The sequence below is a fragment of the Crinia signifera genome, chromosome 5 (assembly GCF_055691185.1).
Source record: "Crinia signifera chromosome 5, ASM5569118v1, whole genome shotgun sequence".
Taxonomy (NCBI): domain Eukaryota; kingdom Metazoa; phylum Chordata; class Amphibia; order Anura; family Myobatrachidae; genus Crinia; species Crinia signifera.
This window is the reverse complement of record NC_139221.1, coordinates 288444213-288471891: the sequence shown is the minus strand read 5'-3', so window position 1 is coordinate 288471891 and position 27679 is coordinate 288444213. Positions and strand designations below refer to the sequence as shown.

The following is a 27679-nucleotide window of genomic DNA, read 5'->3' as shown; positions in this document are numbered from 1 at the left end:
GATGCAATGGAGGAACCAACTATTAATGGCAGAAAATACTAGCAATACCAATGTTGCAGTGTGTGCAGCAACTTTGGCCCCACATCACCTTTGAGCCAAGTCGCAGCATCACCAGCAACAGCAGTCCTACAGTTGTGTCCTCATACATCATTAATGCAGTCAAGCCAAACTGCCCCCCTTGGCACGCCGCCTCTAGCGGTTACTATAATGCACTTTGGTTGCTATGTGAAGTGGCTAGAACATACAAGGAGACTGTGATGATTAATTTGATGAAGGACACCAGGATCAGGGTTTGGGTGTAACCCTATGATATGGGGCAGGGTTTGGGTGTAACCCTATGATATGGGGCAGGGATAGGGTGGAACCAATGTGGTATGGGGCAGAGATAGGGTGGAAACACTGTGGTATGGGGCAGGGATAGGGTGGAACCACTGTGGTATGGGGCAGGGATAGGGTGGAACCACTGTGGTATGGGGCAGGGATAGAGTGGGACCACTGTGGTATGGGGCAGGGATAGAGTGGAAGCACTGTGGTATGGGGCAGGGATAGGGTGGAACCACTGTGGTATGGGGCAGGGATAGGGTGGAATTGTGTGGTATGGGGCAGGGATAATGTGAAACCCTGTGGAATGGGGCAGGGATAAGGTGAAACCCTGTGGCATGGGGCAGGGATAAGGTGAAACCCTGTGGCATGGGGCAGGGATAAGGTGAAACCCTGTGACATGTGGGGAGGATAGGGTGTAATCCTGTGGTATGGGCGGATTGGGTGGAACCAATGTGGTATGGGGCAGAGATAGGGTGGAACCACTGTGGTATGGGGCAGGGATAGGGTGGAACCACTGTGGTATGGGGCAGGGATAGGGTGGAACCACTGTGGTATGGGGCAGGGATAGAGTGGGACCACTGTGGTATGGGGCAGGGATAGAGTGGAAGCACTGTGGTATGGGGCAGGGATAGGGTGGAACCACTGTGGTATGGGGCAGGGATAGGGTGGAATTGTGTGGTATGGGGCAGGGATAATGTGAAACCCTGTGGAATGGGGCAGGGATAAGGTGAAACCCTGTGGCATGGGGCAGGGATAAGGTGAAACCCTGTGGCATGGGGCAGGGATAAGGTGAAACCCTGTGACATGTGGGGAGGATAGGGTGTAATCCTGTGGTATGGGCGGATTGGGTGGAACACTGTTATGGGGGGATTGGGTGGAACACTGTGGTATGGGGGATTGGGTGGAACACTGTGGTATGGGGGGGGGGATTGGGTGGAACCCTGTGGTATGGAGGGAGGATAGGGTGGAACCCTGTGGTATGGGGGGAGGATAGGGTGGAACCCTATGGTATGGGGGGAGGATAGGTTGGAACACAGTGGTATGGGAGGATATGTTGGAACACAGTGGTATGGGGGGAGGGAGGGTATTGTACAAAGTAGTGTTGAGAAGGGGAAGGATTATCCAAAAGTCTGGTAGACAATGTCTATTTCATGGAGCCCATAAAGGTGTATAAATTAGAATAAATGCCAGAGAATGTACGGTCCTCCATGAAATAAATAACATACTGCTGACAGAAATAAGAGTGATCATTTTATAAAAAAGCATGGAGAATGCTAGAATACAAAGTATAATTCTCCAAAAAATAGCATTTTAAAACTTTGAATAACAAAAATAATTTAATCAATTTTCAAGCCTAACCTACAGTATTTGTTACATGACTCCCAGATGGGATAACAGGACTTATGAACCTAGTATGACTCAAATCCCATAATGCCTTTTTAAGACTTCAATCAAGTTACTGACTGTACAGAGAACGTATTCTCTAGTGCGGGCTCTGTATGTGCGTTCCAAGCGATTGGTAATTGACTTTCAAGTGGATTCCCATGTCTGGCACACAGATACGTGAAGATCGGCACTGCGAGGAGCGGCCCCACTGAATAAGTAACGGAGAGAACACTAAATAGTTATGGTTGGCCTTGAGGGATCCCATTTCATTTTATTTGGGGACTTCTGTTGAGAACACATTCATGGACTGAGTTATGCATATTTTATTTATGAAGGTAATAGAATGAATCATTAAACTGGATTATTTTTAATAGCTTCTAATGGAATAGAAATTGTTTCTCAGGTATCTTTATTTATATATTAGCATTAACCCCAGGCCAACATACATCCCCACGAAGAACCTCTGCCATCTGGGCCTCTGTCTGTATTACAGTGTCATGTTTTATTACCCATTTTATAGAGTAATATAATACACTGGTGCTATTCAAACACAAAAAAATACAAACAATACACTATAAAAAAAATAATAACCTGGTGAGAAAAGAAAAACAAACACATTCTTTAACATGAGTAATACAACAGGTAAACAATGTAAGGCGATGCGTCATCTTTGGCAAGCCAAACATAGACTTAAGGGGTCATTCTGATTCACTCCGAAAGGCACAATCACTCTCTAATGGACAAAACCTTATGCACTGCAGGTGGGGCTGATGTAACATGTGCAGAGAGATTTATATTTGGGTGGGGGGTGTACTTCAAACGGATACCTATATCGCAGTGTAAAAATAAAGCAGCCAGTATTTACCCTGCACAGAAACAATAAAACACCCAAATCTAACTCTCTGCACATGTTACATCAGGCTGCAGTGCATTTGGTTTCGTCTATTACAGAGTGATTGTGCCTTTCCGAGGGAATCGGAATAACCCCCATGGTGCGATTGCCTTGCTATTCGATCGTCAAGAAAAAAAACACATTGGATTTTGACTCTAGTCTTGCCTGCGCAGACTATTTTTCTATTTGATTTCAATGCTGAGGGGCCGCGAATCGTGATCGGATCAGCACTGAGTTCGGCTTAAAAAACAGTTTGAGGTCTATTCGATTTGATTTTGACAAAATCGAATTGAAAGCTAGTGAGAATCACACTCTCTTAAAGGGGCATCACACATGAGCATACAAAAAATAAATTAACACAGACAATCATATGTAACATTTATGTTCCAGAGAGCAAACTACGGCAATGGGGCCAAGACAGAGTCCGCCTCCACTGGGCTCAATCCAATTAGCCCAGATATTATTCACCTTAGATTTTGCTTTTTCTAGCTATGAAATATTATTCATATGCCACGGTGATGTTAACCAAGGGCCAGGGGTTATAAACTGGAGCCATAGAGGCCATACAAGTATAAGCATCAGACCTTGGCCAGAATGCACATATTGAACACATACAGTATTGTTTAGTTAGAAAATATATCCGACACATGCACATCTATAATGCTCAGTATACAAACTACAGGGGTAAGAACAGTGGGTCACCTGTACAGGACACAACACCAGTCAATCCCGAAAGAAGGAATTCAAGAGACAGTCACATGATAAATGCCAAAATGTACCATCAGCATTTCCCCACTTAGGACATTGAGTAGTGCTCCGGCGTTAAATTTGCATAAGCACACCAGGTGAACCGTATACCCTATGAAGCATGAATAACTGTATGCACTTGCCGATGCAGACACTTCGCCACCGCCAATAATGGCCCCTGCGGGGACTTCTTTTAGAGTTTATAGGGGCTGGGGAAAGTACAATAAATAAAGTCTGAAAATACTCGGTGGATGGCGGATTACTGCTGTATAGTATCGGTAAAAACATTGAATGATACATGAGTGTGTCTTGCCTCCCCCTACGTAGATATCATAGAAAAGTTTCATAAAACTGGTTAAACATAAGTGCTTTCATTTCTGCTGTTTCTCCTCTTGCAGTATTAAGCACAGGAGTAAATTAAAGAATTCTAGGTCTACTCTGGATCATACAGACTTGAAAGTAGCTTCTGCTGTCAGCAACATCTATAATCTTATCTTCATACTAAGCCAATGAGAGAACCAGAACAAAAAAGGAAGGGGTTAATCCTATTACACCCGAAGGGTGCGAGCTGCCGTTTGGGTGCCATTTTAAGGCCGAAAAGGGCACCCGAATTAACCTTATCTCGCACCCTTCGCAGGGTCAAATTTGCGGAAAAGTGCTCGCACCCCTATGGAGGTGCGAGCACATTTCAGCAAATTTGGCCTGTCGCAAAGTGCGCATGGTGTAGTGATGATTTGCAACTTGCGAATTATCCGCACCCTTTGGGTGTAATAGGATCGACCCCCGAAGTGTGAAGACTTACTGGATGACCTTTACATTGGGTCAATATGAAATGGTTAAATCCAAGGGTCCGGCTGGGAGCACCTGGGAGATCTCACCACCACCACCAAATCCCCACGGTACTATACAAGGGCATGTGTTAGCTAACACATCCCCTCACATGTGTCCACTAGCAGCAGAAATCATTTTATGATGCCCATAAAACGCTTGAGCATCCCCTGCTCCAGCACCGTTTCCGCCCCCTCCACCACACAACAAACGGGCCGGCGACTGCTCGGTACATGCTCATGCACAAACCCTGACCATCAGGGCTGGGGACCAATTCGGATCATTACGAGCGATCCTGTATCGGCCTAGCAGCCCATCAGATGATGGATAAAAAAAATACTAGTCTTACCTATCAGCGCTCTCAATAATGAATACGCTCTTCAGTCACACAGACAGGTCACCGGTATTGACAAGACTTTTCTTTTAGAAGACAGTTTCTTTGGCTGCAGCTTGTCTGATTACCACCCGGGGACATGCGAATGTGGAGAAGATTTAGAATGATAATGAAACTTGTCCAACACACTTGGCTGGTGACAGATCTTTAAAAATTAAGATATAATGCCAGCAATTCTTTTCCCTGGATTAAGGAGAGTTTAATAATAGATGACATGCTGAACAGCATATCAAAAAATCATGAGGTTTTGCAAGAAAAAAATAAGAACACTGAAGCAATTTGATTTCATGATTCCAGGTTAGGGGGCTCACCCAGCACCTCGTTACAGAGGGTCATCCCGAATAAGCACAGTTCTCAGTTATACCCCTTTCACACAGAAAATGAAATTCCTGGGTGAAGCAGTTCCACCCGAGGATTTCATGAAATATATGGGTCCTTTTTCTGTGAGAAAGGGTCAATAGATTTGCTCTCTGACAGCACACAGCCAAAAAAACAGCGCTTTAAATGCGGGGTTATTCGGCCGCAGCTGTCTGAAAGCGGTATTACTGTAACTCAGGAATAATGGAAAAATGTGTTCTAGCACAGGCGAAATGGATTATATACATTATTTTAGTAGACAATAACTCATGAAAAACAAAACAGACAACTAATATTCTATTTTTCCTTAATACTATATTTTCCCTCTATTTGCACTTTTACCAAATGGCATTCCATTTTCTCACACAGGAATCTAATTCCATTTATTACAACAGCAAGGAATATTAACCTCCTTAAAAGGACAACACTGTCCTAACCTCCTTTAGAGACCGATGTTGACAAGGGTGTCATACACTTTTATTAAGAAGAAAAAAATGGGTGCAACTGTTTTACACGCAGTCCACATCTCCCACCTAAGGAGGTTGTAGGTCTCAATTCAATTAGGGGGGGGAAGATAGCGTTAAATGCACCCTGATAGACCGGACTTAGCCGAGTAATATGGCAAACTTCACTAAAGTGTGGGGCATGATAAGATATGTGCCCTATGGGTGCACTTTTTGCTCATTTCAGCTCGCCAGCACCCGAACATAGCAAATATTGGATTGCTCCGTCATGCGTCATATAGTGGCTGCCGGCACTTAAAACAACTGAAACGCCCCTATAGGAGTTCAACCTCTTGGGCCAAAGCACCAAACAGCAAAACAACTTATATCACAGACCTTTGGATACTTCATGAGCTATATGCCATGTTGTCTCTTTTGGGGATGTTCTTCATCCTCCGTCCTGCTCACTTGATGATGTTGGTCTACCAAGTGTACATCTAGTGTATTTAATATTGACCCAAATGTTGAACTTCAATTATGTCAATGACATTCTATTCCTAAAACTGTAATCTTTTTTGGGTAGATTCTATTGTAAATTATAGGGATTCCAATTAGCTGCAGGGTGTACCCCACTGCTAATAGTCATTCTGGGCCTATTCAATTAGGTCATGCATTGCCACACATAACAAGGATATTTCTTTGCAGCCTTAGGAGCTAGCTGAGGAAGAATCTGGAGGTAACTGCACCCTCCAGGGTTTATTTAACACATATAGGTGTATTCAATGCGGCCGGCGAGGGGGGTAAAACGAGCGATCCTCACCATTTAACCCCCCCCCCCGCCCCGGCTGCTCACCCTATTCAACGTTCCGGGGAATCCTCGCTAATGTAGCAGCCACATACTACGTTTCCCTCTCGCTCCAAAAACCTAGCGAGGGGGAAACAACGTATGCAGGGGAGTCAGTTGAATACTGACCATGCGAGCTGTCCCAGCTCGCCCCCAGCATTGTACTGCCCAAAATCTTTGAGTTACCATGCAGGGAAAATATTGCAAATTTGTAGGGTACATGCAGAAGGCTGCTGCTTTCCCACTGCCAAACCTGCTTTAAAAGCAGGTTTTAACCCCTTTCCCACTGCATGTAGTAAATGGTATATTACTGGTTAATTACTGTTTTTGTACCTTTCACACTGAACCCGTTGTGAAAGGTACAAAACGGTAATTAACCAGTAATATACCCCCCTCCCCTGGTACCTGCCTTGGTACTAACATGCGTGGGGGATCTGGGCACGGGGTTCGCGCATTGCTGGGGAGGCAGCGGGGTTCCGGCATGGGCACGGTACTTTGGGTCCCTCCCTGCGGCTGATGTGTGCTGGGCAATGGGGAGGCAGCAGGATCCATCCCGCATGGGCACGGAGCTGTGGGTGCTGGTGGTGAAGCGGGGTCCATACGGCTGATGGGAACTAGCAGTTCCCACTATGTGCATGTGTAATGAGTGCAGTGCATATGAATGAGCCACTCATTACATATGCGCATATGTAATAATCGGCTCTTTCGTATGCACTGCGCACATTACGCATAGTGGGAACTACTAGTTCCCATCAGCCGTATAGACCCCGGATGGTCCCCGCTGCACCACCAGCACCCACAGCACCATGCCCATGCGGGATGGACCCCGCTGCCTTCCCACTGCCCAGCATCCATCAGACGCAGGGAGGGACCCGAAGTACCATGCCCATGCGGGACCCCGCTGCCTCCCCAGCAATGCGCGAACCCCGTGCCCGGATCCCCCACACAGGTAAGTACTAGGGAAGGGGGGGGGGGGGGGGCGCAGGGCAGGTACCAGGGGATACCGTTTCAGACCCGTTCCCACTGCCCAAAAAAAACACGGGTCTGACACTGCTTTTTACCCGTTTAACAAATACCGGTATTTCTTAAACGGGTAAAGCACCCTGGAGCTTTCCCACTGCAGCTCTGCCAGTTTAAAAAGGCTAAAAAAACGGCAATAAAACGTTTAAGAGCTGCAGTGGGAAAGGGGTATAAATGAACACTTCCGAGAGTTAATCCAGTAGCTAAACCCATTTCTAACTAGTATTCCACAAGGTGTGCCAGCTCCATTTAATAACCTTTAACTGTTTGGCAAACTCTAATAAACCAGATGTTTATAAAAACCAAATAAATAACAAAATAAAAAGTCATCAATATATATAGTAAATTTAATATTTTATGGTTGTCTAGAAATAATGCAGATTAAGGTGTGGACACACGGTGTCATTTAGGTTCGAAACCAAATTTGGCGTATCTGAACATTAGATGTATTTTGGAATTTGGCCCTAGGCCAATTACTGTACATAGAACAGGCGAGATAGTCAAGATAGACTCGCCTGCACAATCTATTTTTCTATACGGACTAAACAGGGGAGCACATTGGCGGAACACTGTGCGATTCAGACTTCCGGCCCAGGTGGTTCCAATTCCCCTTGAACCACCCGGATCCCTTCAGGGCAACTGGATAGCATACGATACATTTCATGCTGCCCTTTTGCATGCGATGTATCGCATGCAATTCCCACTCCCTGTCGTCATCGCATGCAATTCCCACTCCCTGACGACAGGAGGGAGTTCACCCCAGAGATTTTACATGCAGCACGTATGATCTGCGGGTCCAATCCGATGCACACAGGACCGCGCATCAGACCAGATATCAGACACATGCTATTTGGGATGTTTTCTCAGCCAAATGTTTGGGGGCCTTAACTTTCTATTCAATTTTGAAAAAAAAAAAATTATATATATATATATAAAATGAAAGAAGTGGGCGCTCCAATAGTGTATTACCACTTAGTTTTATTGATATAAAACAACACAGAACAAGCGAATTGGGTCACGTAGCGCAACATGCGGCTGTTACCTGCCGCTGGCTTTACAGCATACACCGAGTACTCCGTACTCTAAAGGATAGGAGAGGTTACACTCCACACTCAGCTCGATTACAGCTCCACGGACACAAACTTCACAGAGACGCTAGGCCACGCCCCTAGCGTCTCTGTGAAGTTTGTGTCCGTAGAGCTGTGATCGAGCTGAGTGTGGAGTGTAACCAGCCAGCGGCAGGTAACAGCCGCATGTTGCGGTACGCGACCCAATTCGCTTGTTCTGTGTTGTTTTATATCAATAAAAACTAAGTGGTAATACACTATTGGTTCGCCCACTTCTTTCATTTTTTAGATATCATTGACCCGTGGATTCGGGAATTTACAAAGTGGAGCAGCCGGCTTAAGAAAACAAGCCAGTGTAATTACCCAGCAAAAAGGAAACCTCACTACAGGTGAAGGAATCAAGACACCTGAATCCCTGTTGCATACAGGAATAAACCCTGTGGGACTGGTATTACTTGGACCCTTTTTTTTTATTGATTTATCTTTGCGCATTGTCAAGTTTTATAAATTGCGCTATTAAAATACAATCTTTGGTGGTCGCTGCTGACACTCTATCCCCTACTAGTTGGGATAGAAAACACCCAACTTTACCAACAATAGTGTCCTCAGCGCCCTCACTTAGTAATGTCCATCAAACATTTCAATAAAAAATAATAAGTAAAAAATTGATAATACAGTGGTAGTAGTTCTTTTTGTGAGAAGCTTTTCTCTTTTTATTTTCATGAAAATGTGACCAATACCCAACGCGTTTCGTCTCATTAGAGACTTCATTAGGGGTTCATGATCTTAAAAATAAATAAAATGCAATTAACCCTTCAGGGTCCAAAGGCAAGAATGTCACGATTCAGAAAGAGGACCGTAATTAGGGTCCAATTGCGACACCTCAGGAGACGATTGGTGTAGTAGAAGCCTTCTTATAATCTCAAGATAGTGAGATGCTTATATATTCAGATGTCTTTGACAGTATCTATATATTTAAGCTTGAGTGGAGAACCTATTCGAGCAAATTCTTCTCTTGTCCCAATGTGTTATATCCAAGAGTACAGGATTTTTATTCCCTGTGCCTGTGGGTGATGTGTACTCACAAACCTTTCATCTGGACAGATAGAACAACCAAGGAGTCCATCGTAAATCTTTATATCAAAGAAGAAGTACAAGGGAAGCACTTCAAGCAGCTTACTGCCTTACAGTCCTGAGATCTTGTGTTCAATTCCCACCACGGCACCATCTGCAGGGGTTTTATGTTCTCCTTTTGTTTGCACAAGTTTCCTCAGGTGCTCGAGTTTCCTGGCAGCAACTACAGTATGTTCTACCGATGTACAGTCATACTCAGAGGCTATGTATTATGTTTTCTTCAGATTCATACTGATCTATGAAACCAATGAGCAATGAGTGCTGCACGAAGGATCAATCTGATCTACAGCCATCAGAGGTGCTTTGGAAGGGTCTTGCTGCGGAGAGAGGCGTGTGCCTGAGTGTGTGTGTGTCCATCAGCCCGACCCTCACCCGCCTCCCAGCCCGGAGCCGCCCCACACCAAGTACATCCGCCGCTGTCAAACCAGGATACGAACCCTGGCTTCACAGGGAGTAGCTGCTGCACACACCAGGATGCAACCCCTGGCTTCACAAGGGGTGGCCGCTGCACACACCAGGCACGTCCCCTGGCTTCACAAGGGGTGGCCGCTGCACACACCAGGCACGTCCCCTGGCTTCTCAAGGGGTGGCTGCTGACCTTGGGCGCCCTGGAGGGGGAGGGAACCCTTTATTGGGGGGGGGGGTTCCCCACTCCTGCAGGGGCCCCAGCCAGTGGTGACTAGTTGGGGTGTTAATGCTGCAGCCCCTAAGGACTACTACAAACGTGTCTCCGGGCTGTGACATTACATCCCAGGCTAGTGGAGCCGGGTGCTGTTTGCAAAAATATGGGGGGACCCCTACATCTTTTGTCTCCATAATTTTTTGTAAAAAGGACCGGTCCAGGAGCCCAGTGCTGGTTCTAAATGGCACCTGCTTCATATATCCTCATAGTAGCCCAGCCTAACAGCATATATATTTACATAATCCATCAGATACATCTGATGTAGCATGTGTGGATCCATCTGAAGCAATCTGTCTGCACCAGATCGATCTGCTCTGATGTATCTGAAGTGAATAGAGCAGTGGTTCCCAAACTGTGTGCCTAGGCACCCTGGGGTGCCTCAGGACACTTGCAGGGGTGCCTTGGGTTGGTGGACCAAGATCAGTTCAAATTATTTATGGTCAATGTACCAGGCAAAACCAGTGCTTGTGGCTGCCAATCATAATATACAAACAGACGCAAATCCTGTCCCTCACCAGATAACTGTGACATATAAAAACAATGCACTTAATTTAATATTTTTTTTCTGAATTTCGATAAGAAGCATTTTGCCTAGGGGTGCCATGAAAATATTTTGATGCTCTAGGGCGCCGTGATTTAAAAAAGTTTGTGAACCACTGGAATAGAGTGAAAATTTAACCCAGAGTCAGATCAGATTCCTGGAAGAGTTCAAGGGAAATCTGAAGAAATTTGTAGCTTCAGATATGTTTGCGTAGTGGATGGGGGGCGCGCGGGAGATATTAGGTCTATTTCATAATGGAGTTGCGCAGCAGATGTGAGTAGAGAGGCAGTTGCTGGCAACCTGTAAATTGAAAAAAAAAACCAACAACTGGATTTTTGGTACTCCTATCCTTTTGATCCTAGTAGGCCAGCCCCCTTTTTACATTAAGCTACAATCATACAATCATGCAGCCGCTGGATTGTATGATAGATTGTGAGTACATTGTGTGTCCAGAAAAAAAAAACAAGTGCCGGGGGAGTTGAAGGGAAGTTAATACATAGTAATTAAGGCTGAATAAAGAATTGCGTCCATCAAGTTCAACCTTCGTTATTAAAGTGCATGATGTGTTTGCTTCATCCCTTATAGAACTGAAATCTGATTTAATTATACTGTATACCGATTTTAATTGTTATTTGTACTCCTGGATGTTTCTGCCCAATAGATGATTGTCCAACCTTATTTGAATACAATTTATTGTCTCTGCCGACACCACTTCTCCGGGAAGAGAGTTCCACAGTTTTACTGTCCTGACCTTAAAAAGTTTTTTTTTTTATTTAAAAAAAGGTATCAAAATTTTATACAGGCTAGTATACAATCATGATTGTAAGAAATTCTTTCTGATGTATGGCCACCTTTAGTGCAGGACTTCATCTGTAAAACCAGTACAGGTATTGGACTGGGGGTAATTTTACACAATAAAAAAAAAAAATCCATTAAGATTCCAGGATAATTGAGAACCAGTGATTTTGCATATAATCAATAACATACTAATCTAAAAGCTTTATGGAGGTGGGGACAAAATCTTGCTTAATTTAGCTGTAATTTCCAAAGCCACAAGCAATCAATTCCATGTAGGGTTTGCATCTCAAAACCCAGTGTGACGTCGCATCTTAGCAATGGTTCTAATTGCAAGATAACCCCAAGTCACTGCATGGTGAAGTAGGAAAATGTAAGCGAGTACTTTATCTGATAACATATCTACCACAATCTAAACGCCGTCACCTCAGAAGACTAAAAGGAAACAAAAGCCTCAACTCATCTGGGGCCAAGCCGGGTATGGATCATTGGATAGACAGCAACTAGGGCGACACCACTAGGTCGAAATGGTCATTACGTTGGCATGGGGAAGGTCGACATGGTGTTTTTGACCTTTTTTTGTCCCGAATGTTGACTCAGTCGTCATGGACACTAAAAAAAGTGCACCGTTGCGCTAGCCATGCTTCGGGCACACTATCTTATTCTTCCACTGTGCCCTAGTGGATGGTAGGACATGAAATACCGCCTGTTGGCATATGCCGGCTCAAAAAAAACAAAAACAAAAAAAAGGTGAAAACCCCCCATGGGCACCCCCATGAAAATGCTAGGCGTTCCCATAGGGGTGAGGGTGGGAGGAGGTGTGCCAGGGGCAGGCGGCGGAATGTCTTCACTGACATATATGCATGGCCTGAAGAAATAGTGTGATGGTCTGCGACCACTGAATGATTCTCCGCCAGTGGGACATGCGAGGGGATGTGTCTTAAGCTGTGTACACACGGGGGCGATATGGGCTGAAATCGCTGGGAATATGGTTGCTGGCGACCATATTGCCAGTGATGGGAGTGTGCCCCGGCGATAAATCGCTGGTTGCGCGCTCCCGTATTCAGCCCCGTTCTAATCGCAGCTGATTACCTCTGCAGCACCGCCAGCAGAGGTTCCCTTTCATCAGTGACCATCTCTGGTCGCTGATGAAAAGGAGAAACTGAGCAATATATCTCCCCCGTGTGTACGGGGCTTAACCTCACATGGTTCCGAGGGGATACGACCGTGGTGGGGGCCCTCTGGGACTCAGTAAGCGGTCACAATTTTTGACATTATACACATATATGTAGTTTTTAAACTGTATTTTTGGATATCCATATTGATTGTAATTACGTTGCTATTAAATAATAAATTGTTTAATTTAGAAGAAGAAACCATCCAATCTATTTAGAGTATTCCGTTATATTTCTGTTCAAGCATCGCTAAACCACAGCCAGCGCACATTCCAGTATGTACTGAGGACTGACAATCCTTGTGCTAGTCACAGTTACAGTAGCAACGCATCCTTCTCAACCCCCCCCCTGTTTTTCTTTATTGACTCTCTCCCTTGATGTCACTTAGAGATAATCCATACCTCAGCAACTCAGCTTTACACGTATAAAGAAGTTTCTGGTAATGTCTCCATTAGGGCATTAGTAAATCTCATACTATAGCAATCCCTATAGAAAATTAATTGGAGTGGTTTGGAACCAAAAATGGGATCTCCCTGACATCGGCTGCATATGGATACGTTTTGGGATGCTTAAATTTGAAGAGCAACCCCCAAAGTGTTGTTTTTTTTTGGGGGGGGGGGGGGGGGGGCTAGTGCAGGAGGCAAGCTGGCACTAGGCAAGCTTGCATACTATGGTGAAATAAAGCTAAGTTAACTGTAGCTATTATATAAATATTAACACCAATAGTCACTGAAACCCCTATCCTTGAGATATCATTACATAGTATAAAAGAATGTCCCTGAAGCACGTCTGTCTGTCTGAACGCACTAATCTCGAAAACCATTGGACAAATCTCTGTGCCGTTTTCAAAGAAAGGTTTAGGTATATTACCCATCGGCCTATCCTGTATGGGCACGGCTGGCAACAGAAATCTTGGGGCCCGGTACACTGATATCTCTGGGGCCCCCTAACAACGCCCCCTTGAGCAGAACATTTTTTGTATACCGCTTATTGAATGTGTTTTTTTATTATTACAAAATACACAATTAATATTCACTAATACTGGAGGGGTGTCTGGGTAAGTACCCTTACAGGAATCCAGGTGGGTGCCTTTATAAACCTTTTTTTTAGGCACTGCACTGCCGCAGCTATGCTTACAGCCCGTCAGAACTTTGGTGCCCCTCACAAGCTTGGGGCCCGGTACAGGTGTCCCCCTTGACCCCCCCTGTCGCCTGCCCTGTGTATGGGAGCCGAGCAATCACGATTTTAGTGAATCAAGTCCAAGAAAAATCACTGTGGCCGAGCAAGACAGTGGGACTTATTCTAGTTCACTCTGAGAAAATCCTTCGGTACTTGTTTCCTATCTGGGCGCCCGTCGTGGTGATCGCGGGTACATTTATGTCTGGCCGCGACGCGACAGACGCGATGCCCGCGATTTCCCATTGAAACCCATGTTAAACATGGAAATCGCGTCGGTCGCGTCGCGGCCGGCCATAAATGTACCCGCGATGCCCGCGACGCGATGCTCCCGATTTGCCATAGGAATCAATGTAAAAAGGCCCGATGGACACGATTTTACTGTTAAATGCCTCAATGGACCCGATTTTACCATAGGAAACAATGTTAAATGGGCCTTAGAGCCCAAATAGTTACCCTGAACTCTGAAATGGCCCCCCCAATTGTTTACGCCACCCCACGATCCACGCCAACCCGAAGCGTGGCGAGCGCAGCGAGCCCGCGAGGGGCGGCGGTACGCGTCCTCCGACCTTTTCATGCCCTACTATCCACTAGGGCGTGGAGTGAGAATAGAATAGTGTGGCGAGCGCAGCGAGCCACCGAGCCCGAAGCGTGGCGAGCGCAGCGAGCCCCGCGAGGGGACGCGGATACCTTCACAGTTATACGCGTCCCCTCGCGGGCTTCCCAGGTGTCCATGGCGACGCGGACACCTGGGAAGCCCGCGAAGGGACGCGTTTACCTGTGAAGGTATCCGCGTCCCCTCGCCACGCTTCGGGCTCGGTGGCTCGCTACACTATTCTATTCTCACTCCACGCCCTAGTGGATAGTCGGGCATGAAAAGGTCGGAGGACGCGTACCGCCGCCCCTCGCGGGCTCGCTGCGCTCGCCACGCTTCGGGTTCACGTTGATGGCGGGGTGGCGTCAACTACTTTTGGGGGGACATTTTTATGTTCAGGGGTGTTTTTGCCCCATTTCCCATTGTTCCCTATGATAATTTGGGGAAATTGATCCATTTAACATTGTTTCCTATGGTAAATCGCGGTCATCGCGGGTAAATTGAGGCATTTAACATTGTTCTCTATGGGAAAATCGCGGGCATCGCGTCTGGCACATTGCACCCGATTTTTTATTGGCCGCGATGCCCGCGATGGCCCCGATTTTACCCCCGATGCCCGCGATTTCAATCGTGGGCGCCCAGATAGGAAACAAGTACCAATCCTTCTTAGATGGACAAAACCATGTGCACTGCAGGGGGGCAGATGTAAAATGTGCAGAGAGAATTAGATTTGGGTGGGGTTTTACTTCCATCCATCTAAGAAGGATTTTGTCAGAAAGAGTGAACTAGAATAAGGCCCAGTGTGCGTAAGAAGACTCGGCGAGGGGCAGGAGACATCAGCACAATAGGTAAACTGTCCCTCTCTGGCTGCTGGCAGCACTCAGTCTCCAGAAGAGAAGTGGCACTGCTGCTGGGATAGAACCGCTAGAGGGGGGGGGGGAACGGACACGGCTGATTGGCCGGCGCGGATCACATGTGAAGGTGGTGTTTCAGGCTGCAGCTGGTTGGTCATTTGGGTGTCGGCGGCAGCAGCAGTAGTAGTCAGGACGGAGAGCAGCCAGGAGCCAGTAAGGGCAAGGGACATTGACAGTGGAGTACAACACCGGGCAGAGTGGTTGAGTTGATGGCGCCAACTGTGTCAGCAGGGAGTGAGAGACCGGAAAGAGACTCCACTTCCCTTATATACTGTACTAGCGACCTGCCCCTACTTCACACGGGTACATTTTTTCTAATAACGGAGATGTACCTGTGCGAAGCAGGGGTGGTTCGCTAGTGTACTATATATTTTGTATATACACACATACATGCATACAAACACCCATATAGAGGCTGAATTGTAACAATTCGTAGCAATTAAAACTTTAAATGAAAAATGGTTAATGGAATAAAGAGAAAAAATCAGAAGCACGAAAAGCAAAATAACTTTATTTACTAATGATCATGCGATGCGATGTGTTCCACCCACCACCCCCACTTTACCTACTCTATATCATATGCCACAAATAGAAAGGATGTGAAAGTATGTATGATAGACTGGAAGGACATTAACGCAAGATTTCTGCTATGTAAACAATGGAGACTACCCACATTATCTAGTCTGACATCAGGACAGTTCTTGTGAGCGCACAGAAGACACATGAAATAGCCGAGAGGAGGTGAGCCGGAGTTGCAGGTGTCTCTGGGTCTGACTCAGACAAGGAAAACTAGTCCTCGTGTTCATACCTGACACAGCAAAGTGAGGAAGCAATGACCCACCGGTGGTAACTGCATGCAGTACATTCATAAATATTACATCTGCTTTCCATCAACTAAGTGCTCACTAACCAATTAACCATGCAGCCAGCCTTGGGGGAGGGACAGGGGAGCGCTGACACTGTCACTGTAGGATTCACTCAACTCTGAATGAGATTTACTAGCAAGTGTCATTAGAAGTGTGTGTGTGTGTGTGTGTGTGTGTGTGTGTGTGTGTGTGTGTGTGTGTGTGTGTGTGTGTGTACAAATCCACAGATGCTGGACAGAAAAAAAACAGGTAACAGTACAATCTAAATAGAGATCCTTTACTAAAATAAAGTATATCCATATAGCAATGAGATGCAGTGGGAGATCTAATCATGGAGAAATGAGGCAAGTAAAAATCCAAACAACTAAAATCTGTGGAGACAAAAAGATGTGGAGCTAATGAGGAAACAGATTGGGCCCTGTCACATAAAGTACCAAGTTTTACACAAACCCTATTCCAAGTTCCAACCACGTAAATTCCGCAGACGGCTCAAACTTCCTCACTAATATACATAAGTGTGCGGTTACCAGCAATATGCGCCCCATCTCTAGGTCTAACCAGCAATATGCGCCCCATCTCTAGGTCTAACCAGCAATATGCGCCCCATCTCTAGGTCTAACCAGCAATATGCGCCCCATCTCTAGGTCTAACCAGCAATATGCGCCCCATCTCTAGGTCTAACCAGCAATATGCGCCCCATCTCTAGGTCTAACCAGCAATATGCGCCCCATCTCTAGTTCTAACCAGCAATATGCGCCCCATCTCTAGGTCTAACCAGCAATATGCGCCCCATCTCTAGGTCTAACCAGCAATATGCGCCCCATCTCTAGGTCTAACCAGCAATATGCGCCCCATCTCTAGGTCTAACCAGCAATATGCGCCCCATCTCTAGGTCTAACCAGCAATATGCGCCCCATCTCTAGGTCTAACCAGCAATATGCGCCCCATCTCTAGGTCTAACGAGCAATATGCGCGCCATCTCTAGGTCTAACCAGCAATATGCGCCCCATCTCTAGGTCTAACCAGCAATATGCGCCCCATCTCTAGGTCTAACCAGCAATATGCGCCCCATCTCTAGGTCTAACCAGCAATATGCGCCCCATCTCTAGGTCTAACCAGCAATATGCGCCCCATCTCTAGGTCTAACCAGCAATATGCGCCCCATCTCTAGGTCTAACCAGCAATATGCGCCCCATCTCTAGGTCTAACCAGCAATATGCGCCCCATCTCTAGTTCTAACCAGCAATATGCGCCCCATCTCTAGGTCTAACCAGCAATATGCGCCCCATCTCTAGGTCTAACCAGCAATATGCGCCCCATCTCTAGGTCTAACCAGCAATATGCGCCCCATCTCTAGGTCTAACCAGCAATATGCGCCCCATCTCTAGGTCTAACCAGCAATATGCGCCCCATCTCTAGGTCTAACCAGCAATATGCGCCCCATCTCTAGGTCTAACCAGCAATATGCGCCCCCATCTCTAGGTCTAACCAGCAATATGCGCCCCCATCTCTAGGTCTAACCAGCAATATGCGCCCCCATCTCTAGGTCTAACCAGCAATATGCGCCCCCATCTCTAGGTCTAACCAGCAATATGTGCCCCCATCTCTAGGATTAACCAGCAATATGTGCCCCCATCTCTAGGTCTAACCAGCAATATGCGCCCCATCTCTAGGTCTAACCTGCAATATGTGCCCCCATCTATTTGAATTCTGCAAGTACTCAGCGCAAGATGTCCTCACTCAAACCCCCACCTGACCTTCATTTTCCTTTGCTTTAAGGAACCTTTCAGCAATCAGTTATTCTTCAGTTGACAAATGAATGTCTATTAACCTTGGGAACACTAGCACCTCCTTCTAAAAGCATGATCCCAGTATCCTCCGGGATATCACAGTCAGTACTAAAGGGGTGTGTAAAACAAATAGGTCACAGTTTTATGTAGTAAAAATTAATTTTACCACAAAATTTCTCAGAAGTGTTGTGCCCCCATTACCTCAATAAAAAAAGGGACTATTGTATGTAGTTAATTCGACGGCGGACGAAATACAGATTGATAGATCCCCACAACCAAATGCAGACTGACAAAATAACGACAGGTATAGAACACCGACAATCGAGTATTCAACAAGCAGCCTTCCAGTTGCTGTGGAACTACACATCCCAGCATGCTCTGATTTAGATTTGCAAATAGGGCTTGCTGAAACTGTGGCAGGGCTGCATGTTGAATAGCCATGAGCTACAGTTAATCCCATTGAATATATGAACTAATATGCATAGGCTCCTGCAATGGTTAGCTTCATCTACAGTATATCAGCGGTCTCGGCTGCGGGCTAATTTTTCCCCTTCAAAATCCCTGTGTACCAAGCAAACTCTTCAGGCATTTATCTGTTACAGCTGCGTTTCATAGCATATTCCTCACATGGAAACATCAGAGCTACACATCCTCCCAGTACACAGAGGGAGCCCATTTACCAGTAGGGGACTGGGCAGCCTTATACTACAAAGCTACACTGTACAGCAGCAAGTCAGTGCCAGCAAAGCAGCCTTCCCTAACAGCTCAGACCTAGGCAAAGCAAAACTCCATCATTTAATTCCCAGAACATATCATAAATCAATAGGCTTGCTACAATAGCCACAGTGAGGCAGCGCAGCCCCAGCATAGATTGCATAGTGACTAACACTGTATGTTCCATGAGAATCAACATTATAATTATATTACGCAAAGCAGACACTGTAATTAGAAAAGAGCAAAGGTTTGCGGCCATAGGGATATGGGCACTGGGCTGCCTGCCTGCCTGCCTGCCAGCAGAGGGTTAAGTCATGAACTTTCATAACCAGCGCAGAGAATAGCATAGAGCTCAGCCCAATGAGAGAGAAACAATGACGATAAAAGTTCATTTCCTGGTACAGTGTGGCTGGGAATGCAGAGCCATAAACACTGGTGTAACCTGGGTGCCCTGAACTATACAGCGGTCATGTGCATGCCATTGGTGGATACCCTGAACTATACAGCGGTCATGTGCATGCCATTGGTGGATACCCTGTATTATACAGCGGTCATGTGCATGCCATTGGTGGATACCCTGTATTATACAGCTGTCATGTGCATGCCATTGCTGGGTAACCTGTACTTTACAGCTGTCATGTGCATGCAATTGCTGGGTGCCCTGTACTATATAGCTAACATGTGCATGCCATTGCTGGGTGCCCTGTACTATATAGCTGTCATGTGATGCCAATGTTGGGTAACCTGTGTGCCCTGTACTATACAGCTCTCATTTGCATGCCATTGCTGTGTACTTTGTATTATATAGCTGGCATGTGCATGCCATTGCTGGGTGTCCTGTACTATATAGCTGGCATGTTCATATGCCATTGCTGTACAGCTGTTATGTGCATGACATTGCTGGGTCAGTGCCCTGTACATGCCATTGTTGGGTGCCCTCTATTATATAGCTGCCATGTGATGCCATTGCTGGGTAAGAGAACTCCTGAAGTCACTACACTGTCACAGTGTAACCTCACACTGACTTCCCCATGTCATTACACACAATACTAGGAGTACGAATAGCTGCACAAATCAGGCTGTGCCTCCCCCTGGGGTAACTTCCAGCAGCCCCCCGACGTGTCCTGTGCTCAGTACAGCCCCAGCCCGGGGTGATGACACTGCCTCCCGGCTCTTACCTGTCTGTGCTCAGGCGTCATGTAATCGCCTCCCCGGATGCTGCTGGCTGGGTTACAGGGGATAATGTCTCATCAGTGCTGGCCAGGACACTGTCACCGGGGATCGGGCAGCTGGTTCTGCTGTGTGCTCTCCCCCAGCCCCGGCTGGTACTGCTGCTGCTGCTGCTGCTGCACGGACAACTTCTTCCCGGTGCAGCCAGGTTGTGCGAGGCGCCGCCACTCCGCCGACTCCTCCTGCTGCTGCTGGGTACGGCCGGGCTGGGAGTGACCGCTGGGGGGCGTGCTCTCACTCTGACACCGAGCTCAGGAGGTGCCGGCACTGACACACAGGCGGCGCCAAGCACGTGCTCGCGGTTACACATACACACACTAGTAGTGTGCTGTGCGGACTGCGGACAGCGGTGTTGCCGGCTCTCCCAGCTTTAACCCTGGTACAGCGATAGAATAGTCTGGTCTCCAATGTCCCGGTGATGTGACTGCAAACTGAATGAGGTTCAGCTGCATGGAGAGGATGCACGGCACTATTAGCCATGGAGTGCCAGGTCATCAGTAATATATATATAAATAACAGCGGCACTCAGAGGTCTTTTCATAGAAGTGTATTCCTCCTGAATACACTTCTATGCTACGACCCACATATCTTACTCGATACTTATTATAAAATAATTTCCAGTTGCAGTCTGATAATTGCTGAGCGGGTTATTTATTTGTTGTACCAGTTACGATTTCTTTTTATGCAAAATCAGGATACAATTATACCTTTATTTTAACAGTTTCTTATATAGCGCACACACATTCCGCAGCGCTTTCCAGAGAATATTTGAACATTCACATCAGTCCCTGCCCCAGTGGAGCTTACAATCTTTATTCCCTACCACATGTACATGCACACATATTTATTCTAGGGTTAATTTTGTGAGGAGCCAAATAACCTACCAGTATATTTTTGGATTGTGGGAGGAAACTGGAGTACCCGGAGGAAACCCACGCAAGTACGGGGAGGATATACAAACGCCGCACAATTAGAGCCATGGTGGGAATCGAACCCATTACCTCAGCACTGTGAGGCAGTACCTGCCCCAGTGGAGCTTACAATCTATATTCCCTACCACATGTACACGCACACACATTCATTCTAGGGTTAATTTTGTTAGGAGCAAAAGAACCTACCAGTATGTTTTTGGATTGTGGGAGGAAACTGGAGTACCTGGAGGAAGAAAGGGCTAAAGTTACTGGGTAGCTATAGGGTGCTGGCAAGGGGTGTTTTGTAAAGCAGCTACCAATGGGACTGAGTGGGTCCCAAAAAACAAAGAAGAAAAATGGGGGAGAAGGTAGCGCTAAAACCAATGAGGATTTTATAAATAAAATAACATTTATTGGTACACATACATATTAAATTTCATGAAAAATGAAGATGTTAAAAACAATGCTCACTGCCTGCAGGGCCACTGTTTAACAGCTGCTATACTTACCTGCCCCCAACTGCCACTTCACACATTTGCACTTTGTCTTTGGATCCAACCAGCCGCCCTCACCAGTGGACCGTGTTCTAAACTCCAGCCCCACAAGTGGACTCTTCCTCATGTTTCATCAACAAGGGATGACACAGCTTTCATGCTATCCAAAAAGGATTTAAAGATCTCCCAGACGAACCCACCAAAGGACTGTATCGGAAATTACACCAACCATCTAACATCTATTGGATTTGGGAAGTTTACAATCCCCTGCCATACTAACTGGTCCCTTGCTTCACCAACTGGCGGCACAAATAGGAGTGGACCCTCCCCCCCCCAAATATTGTTAAAAAGTGGCCCTGCAGGCAGTGAGCATTGTTTTTAACATCTTCATTTTTCATGAAATGTAATATGTATGTGTACTAATAAATGTTATTTTATTTATAAAATCCTCATTGGTTTTAGCGCTACCTTCTCCCCCAGTACCCGGAGGAACCCACGCAAGTGCGGGGAGAAAATACAAACTCCACACATGATGGGAATCGAACCCATGACCTCAGCGCTGTGAGGCAGGGAATCGAACCCATGACCTCAGCACTGTGAGGCAGGGGTAACAATACAAAAGATTTACTGACAGTTTTTCAAGCGCTCCTTTCGTATGTCTCCTTCGCATGGACCACTGTAGATTACTCGTGGGACATGAAAAGGAGAAAAAACAGCAATATAGTGTAACACCTTCAAGTGTTGATGAATCAATGTAAATTTTGCTGTAAGATGGGAACCGTACCCTCTTTAATTGTCCACACACAGGTAGACAATGATCGCTTAATGGAGTGAGGTCTGGAGATTAGGTCCTCAAACTCATCCTTTGAACTTGTCCGTAGTCACCCAACATGTAAAATATTTCAGCAGAAAATTCTCCAATAGTGAAATAACGTTTTTATTATTAAAAAACAATGCACAGTACACAAATGGGTAATAAACGATGGACTCTCACCAGAACACTATGTCTACTTGTGTGAGAAGCAGACATACAGTAGACAGCATGAATGGAAAAACCTTAGGTGTCCCTGGAAGCTGGAAGATGTAACAAAGTCCTGGTGGTCCGTCCAAAGTCTATCAGTCCCTTCATCCAAAGCGTTTCAGACATGAAAGTCCTTTATCAAGGCATAGAGACATATCCCCATGTCCGGGTATTTATACCCAGACCTCCTAATTACACAGTGAGACCTATTTCCAGACACGGATTTCTAACCTCTAGTCCTATATGTAATAATGTTGTTCAGTTCCTAGATTTTTTCTCCTTCTATTACAGGAGATGTGATATGATGCCGGTATTTCGCGTGTCTGCGCTTCCGTGCGTTCCACCTGATACCAGAAGTCGGAAGGTGTATGCGTCTCTGCGTCACTTCCGGTTCCGCGGTGATACGCATATAGTATTCATCACTTGTTTCCTGGTTTCTGCGTAGGTCCGGCCGTATTTAATGTCCCCATATATGCGTTCCATATAGATGAAATACAGCTTTAGCTTGCGTTCCACCGCCATTTTATTTGGCGGAGCGTTGATTTTTGATGTCCCCGCATATATAAGGAAAGGAATAAGATATAAATGAATACACCACGCAAGGACATATCAATAATAGGGAATCATGAACATTAAAAGATATGTTAAAAATACATGGAAAAAGAGAACACATAGTTTCATAAAAAACACTTAAAAGCCATAATCGACACATTAATGTAAATCCATAGTAAAAGGAATATATTCAAATACAAAAAATCAGCAGGGAAAAGGGGATGTGTTACACTTCTGTCCCGGACCCGCCGGGACAGACAGTGTAGACGAGTGCCGGGGGAGACGTTAGCGCCGTCGCGCAGCAACGCCCTTAGCTTCCGTCCCCACGGCATCGTCAGCAGGCATCGGGGCGTTGCCGGGCAACGTCCCCGAGCGTCTCCGTCGGCGTGCCGGCGCGCTGAGGTCATGCGCCCGGCAGTGCGGCGCACGTCAGCGTCAGCGGGGATTTTGAATAAAGAGCCGGCGTCTGCCCAGGACAGGCGCCGGTTATAGCTTTTGCACCTCAGGGTCTCAAGTGTTCCTGGTTCCCACCTATCCACTGCTCCTGGTTCCTGTGCCCAGTCGTCCTGCGTCCTGTCGTTGATTCCCAGCCGTGTCCTCCGTTTTGTCTCCTGTCCTCCTGGTGTCCGTGCGTTGTCCAGTTGTCCGTACCCTGGTTCCCGCTGCCGTTGTCTCCTCGGAGCACAGATAAGTGGGGTCTACCCCCAGACTGCCCTTACTCGTATCTTGATATTGATGAAACACCTCTGTGTATTGTTACACCTGTTTGGTATAGTTTTGTGTTACATCTTTACGTATTGTTACGTCTACCCTGTTTGCTACAGAGCAAGGGTGACCTCGCCTTCTTGGGGTAGTTAGTCTTCCCCTTGTTCATCCTTGACATTGGTGGCAGCGTTGTCAACTCTCAAGACCTGGTGGCATCGGGGGTGGAGCCTGACTAACGGGCTCTGTCGAACGCGGCTATTATAGGCGAAGCCTAGCACTAGCACGCAGCCACCAATCCCATTCGATGACAACGGAGTTAGGGTTGGCGAGGACACTCGGATATCATAACATTATAACCGGCCAGACCATACTCTGGGACTGTTGTTGCCCCTACAGCTCAGAGGTTCGGTAGTCGTGGGGAAACCCAATCATGGATCCGTCACAGCAGGCTGCTGCCCACTCTCTTGCAGGACAGATGCACACGCTGACGCAGAAATTTCAAGAGCTCACCCTACGGGTAAACTCACACGAGCAACGGTCTCAGTCTAGCTCCTCCTCCGGTGGGAGTCTGGAGCCCAGGTTAAATCTCCCTGACCGTTTTTCAGGTGACCGGTCTTTGTTTTTTAATTTTAAACAGTCATGCAGGCTTTATTTCAAATTGCGCCCAGGATCTTCTGGTTCTGAGGCTCAACGGGTTGGAATGGTTATATCACTCCTGCAGGGAGATCCTCAGTCTTGGGCCTTCGGCCTTCCAGATGGTGCTGAGGCTCTCTCTTCAGTGGATGCATTCTTCTCAGCAATGGGGTTATTATATGATGACCCGGACCGGGCGGCCTCGGCCGAGTCAAATCTTAGGGCCCTGCGTCAAGGGCAGGACACAGCTGAGGCATACTGTACTAAGTTCAGACGTTGGGCTATTGATTCTGGCTGGAACGACCCAGCGCTTCGTAGTCAGTTTCGGATTGGTTTATCCGAATCCCTTAAGGATGCATTAGTACAGTACCCCACTCCCAAAGACATAGATGGGATCATGCAGTTAGCCATTAAGGTGGATAGGAGATTTCGGGAGCGGCAGAGAGAGAGACGGTCTGGAGTGTTGCCTTCCTCATCTGTAGACGAGTCTACCGAGGTACCCGGAGACGAGCCTATGCAGTTGGGGGCCACTCGACTATCTTCCTCCGAAAAAAACCGCCGACGTCTCAAGGGCCTCTGTTTGTATTGTGGGGGTCCCGGTCATCTTGCTGTTGCTTGTCCGCTGAAGGCGGGAAAGGACAAGGGCCTAAGTGATACTTGGGGGGTTCACTTGGGCCTGTCGAGCTTTTCTCCCTCAGATTCTGTATTAATTCAGGTATCAGTCTCTGTTTCCGACCGTTCTTGGAACGGATCTGCCTTTGTGGATTGTGGGCGGCCGGTAACTTTATAGATGAAGGCCTGGTGCAACAATTGGGCCTTATGCCCATACCCTTGGCCAATCACGTTTCTGTATGTGGGTTGGATGGCCGTCCACTGTCTAAAGGCGGTATATCTTTTAGGACTCCCTCCCTTCGTCTGTCGGTGGGGGCTCTTCACTCCGAAGATATCACCTTTCTTATTTTTCACTGTCCTCTCACTCCTATAGTCCTGGGGCTGCCCTGGTTGAAAAAACACAACCCTGAATTTAATTGGGAAACTGGTGAGATCACTCGGTGGGGAGGGTCCTGTTCGGATGTTTGTCTCACTCTCCCTCTCCGTGTGATGCACCCTGATCTTCAAGCTCTCCCTCCTCAGTACCGTGATTTCTCAGATGTTTTTTCTAAAAAGGAAGCCAACACCTTGCCTCCTCATCGCCCCTTTGATTGTGCCATTGAGTTAGTGTCTAATGCCAGACTTCCTAAGGGTCGTTTATATGCGTTATCCGCACCTGAGTCCCAAGCCGTGGACCTCTACATTAGAGAAAGCCTTGAAAAGGGGTTCATTCGGCCCTCAAAATCACCGGTGGGGGCGGGGTTTTTCTTTGTTGAGAAGAAAGATGGGTCTTTACGGCCCTGTATTGATTACAGAGCCCTTAACAAAATTACGGTAAAAAATTCCTACCCATTACCCCTCATCTCCGTATTATTTGACCAGATTCGGGAGGCAGTGATTTTTTCCAAAATAGACCTCAGGGGGGCCTACAACTTAATCAGAATTAAAAGTGGTGATGAGTGGAAGACCGCGTTTAATACCCACTCGGGGCATTTTGAGTATCTTGTGATGCCTTTTGGTCTAGCTAACGCCCCGGCAGTCTTCCAAGACTTTATTAATGAAGTCCTTCGACCGTTTTTAGGGGGTTTTGCCGTAGTTTACTTGGACGACATTCTCATTTTTTCCAAATCTCTTCCTGAACATCGGCAGCACGTCCGCCTGGTGCTGCAGAAGCTACGGGAGAATCATCTATATGCCAAGTTGGAAAAATGTGAATTCGAAGTGTCACAAGTGACTTTTTTAGGGTATATTATTTCCCCTCAAGGTTTCTCCATGGATCCATCTAAGGTTCAGGCCATTCAATCCTGGGCTCGCCCAACCACGCTCAAGGCCATTCAGCGATTTCTTGGTTTTTCTAACTACTATCGCAAATTTATCCGCTCCTTTTCGGACATCGTGGCACCCATAGTGGAATTGACTCGGAAAGGGGCTGACCCAGGACAATGGTCTCAACGGGCGATGGATTCTTTCAAAAAATTAAAGAAGGCGTTTTGCTCTGCCCCAATTCTGCACCACCCAGATCCCAGGCTACCCTTTTTAATCGAAGTCGACGCCTCTGATGTGGGTGCTGGAGCAGTCCTGTCTCAGAAGGGGCCACTGGATCTAAAGATTCATCCCTGTGCTTACTTCTCCCGCAAATTCTCTCCAGCCGAGAGAAATTATGATGTAGGCAATCGTGAGTTATTAGCCATCAAATGGGCGTTTGAGGAGTGGCGTCACTGGCTTGAGGGAGCTCAGCATACCATCACCGTGATCACCGATCACAAGAATCTCTCTTATATTGAGTCCGCCAAACGCCTCAATCCACGACAGGCTCGGTGGGCACTATTCTTCACCAGATTCCGGTTTATCATCACCTTCAGGCCGGGATCTAAGAACGTGAAAGCGGATGCCCTCTCCCGCAGTTTTCAGACTTTCCAGGGGTCTGAGGTGAAAGCATCTCCCATCGTCCCTTGCTCAGTAATCATGGCGGGCCTGACCCAAGATTTAGCCACCTTAGTTATTGCTGCCCAAGCGTCGGCTCCTCAACAGACCCCACAGGACCGTTTATTTATTCCCCAGAAATTACGGGAGGCGGTTCTCAGGGACTTTCACTCGGCAAAAAGCTCCGGGCATCCAGGTATTGCCAAAACTTTTGAACAGTTAGCCAGGACTGTTTGGTGGCCCTCTATGAGGCAAGATGTCGACAGATTTGTGGCCTCATGTCTGGTCTGTGCGCGACACAAATCGTCTCGACAGTCTCCTATTGGGCCGCTGTTTCCCTTGTCCATTCCAAAAAAACCATGGTCCCATATTTCTATGGACTTTATAGTTGACCTGCCCCCGTCTAGCAAGTTCACCACCATCTGGGTTACTGTGGATAGATTTTCCAAAATGGCTCACTTTACTCCATTACATGGGCTCCCTACTGCTAAAATCCTAGCGAATTTATTCATCACCAACATCTTTAGGCTTCACGGACTCCCGGTCGATATTGTCTCAGATAGAGGTTCCCAGTTCGTGGCCAGGTTTTGGAGACAGTTTTGTGCAGCCTTAGGGATTCAGGTCAGTTTCTCCTCTGGCTACCACCCGCAGTCGAATGGACAGACCGAGAGGGTCAACCAGGCTTTGGAACAATACCTCCGCTGTTTCGTTTCAAAGTGCCAGGACAATTGGGCTGAGCTTATTCCATTAGCAGAGTTCGCATACAATAACTCTTATCATTCAGCTATCAAGAGCTCTCCTTTTTTCTGCAACTCAGGTTTGCACCCCAAATGTAGTTTATTCATGCCCCCGGTTGATCCGTCAAGATCCTCGTCCACTGTCTCGTTTTTTAGGAAAGCCTGGAAGAATGTACACATAGCCCTTAGACAATCCTC

General features: G+C 46.8%; 1 protein-coding gene across 4 annotated transcripts in view; it reads right to left on the bottom strand.

Moving 5' to 3' along the window:
- Positions 1–20232, bottom strand: part of OSBPL3 (oxysterol binding protein like 3) — a 173994-nt gene extending 153762 nt beyond the window's left edge. The window contains exon 1 of one of the 4 annotated variants that reach the window (XM_083189186.1): positions 19863–20232. The gene's annotated coding sequence lies outside the window, so the exon portion shown is untranslated. Of the gene's footprint in view, positions 1–4526; positions 4648–19862 lie in introns of those variants that run through there. The other 3 variants (XM_083189189.1, XM_083189188.1, XM_083189187.1) reach the window with 3 other exon arrangements.
- Between the last annotated feature and the right edge of the window lie 7447 nt (positions 20233–27679).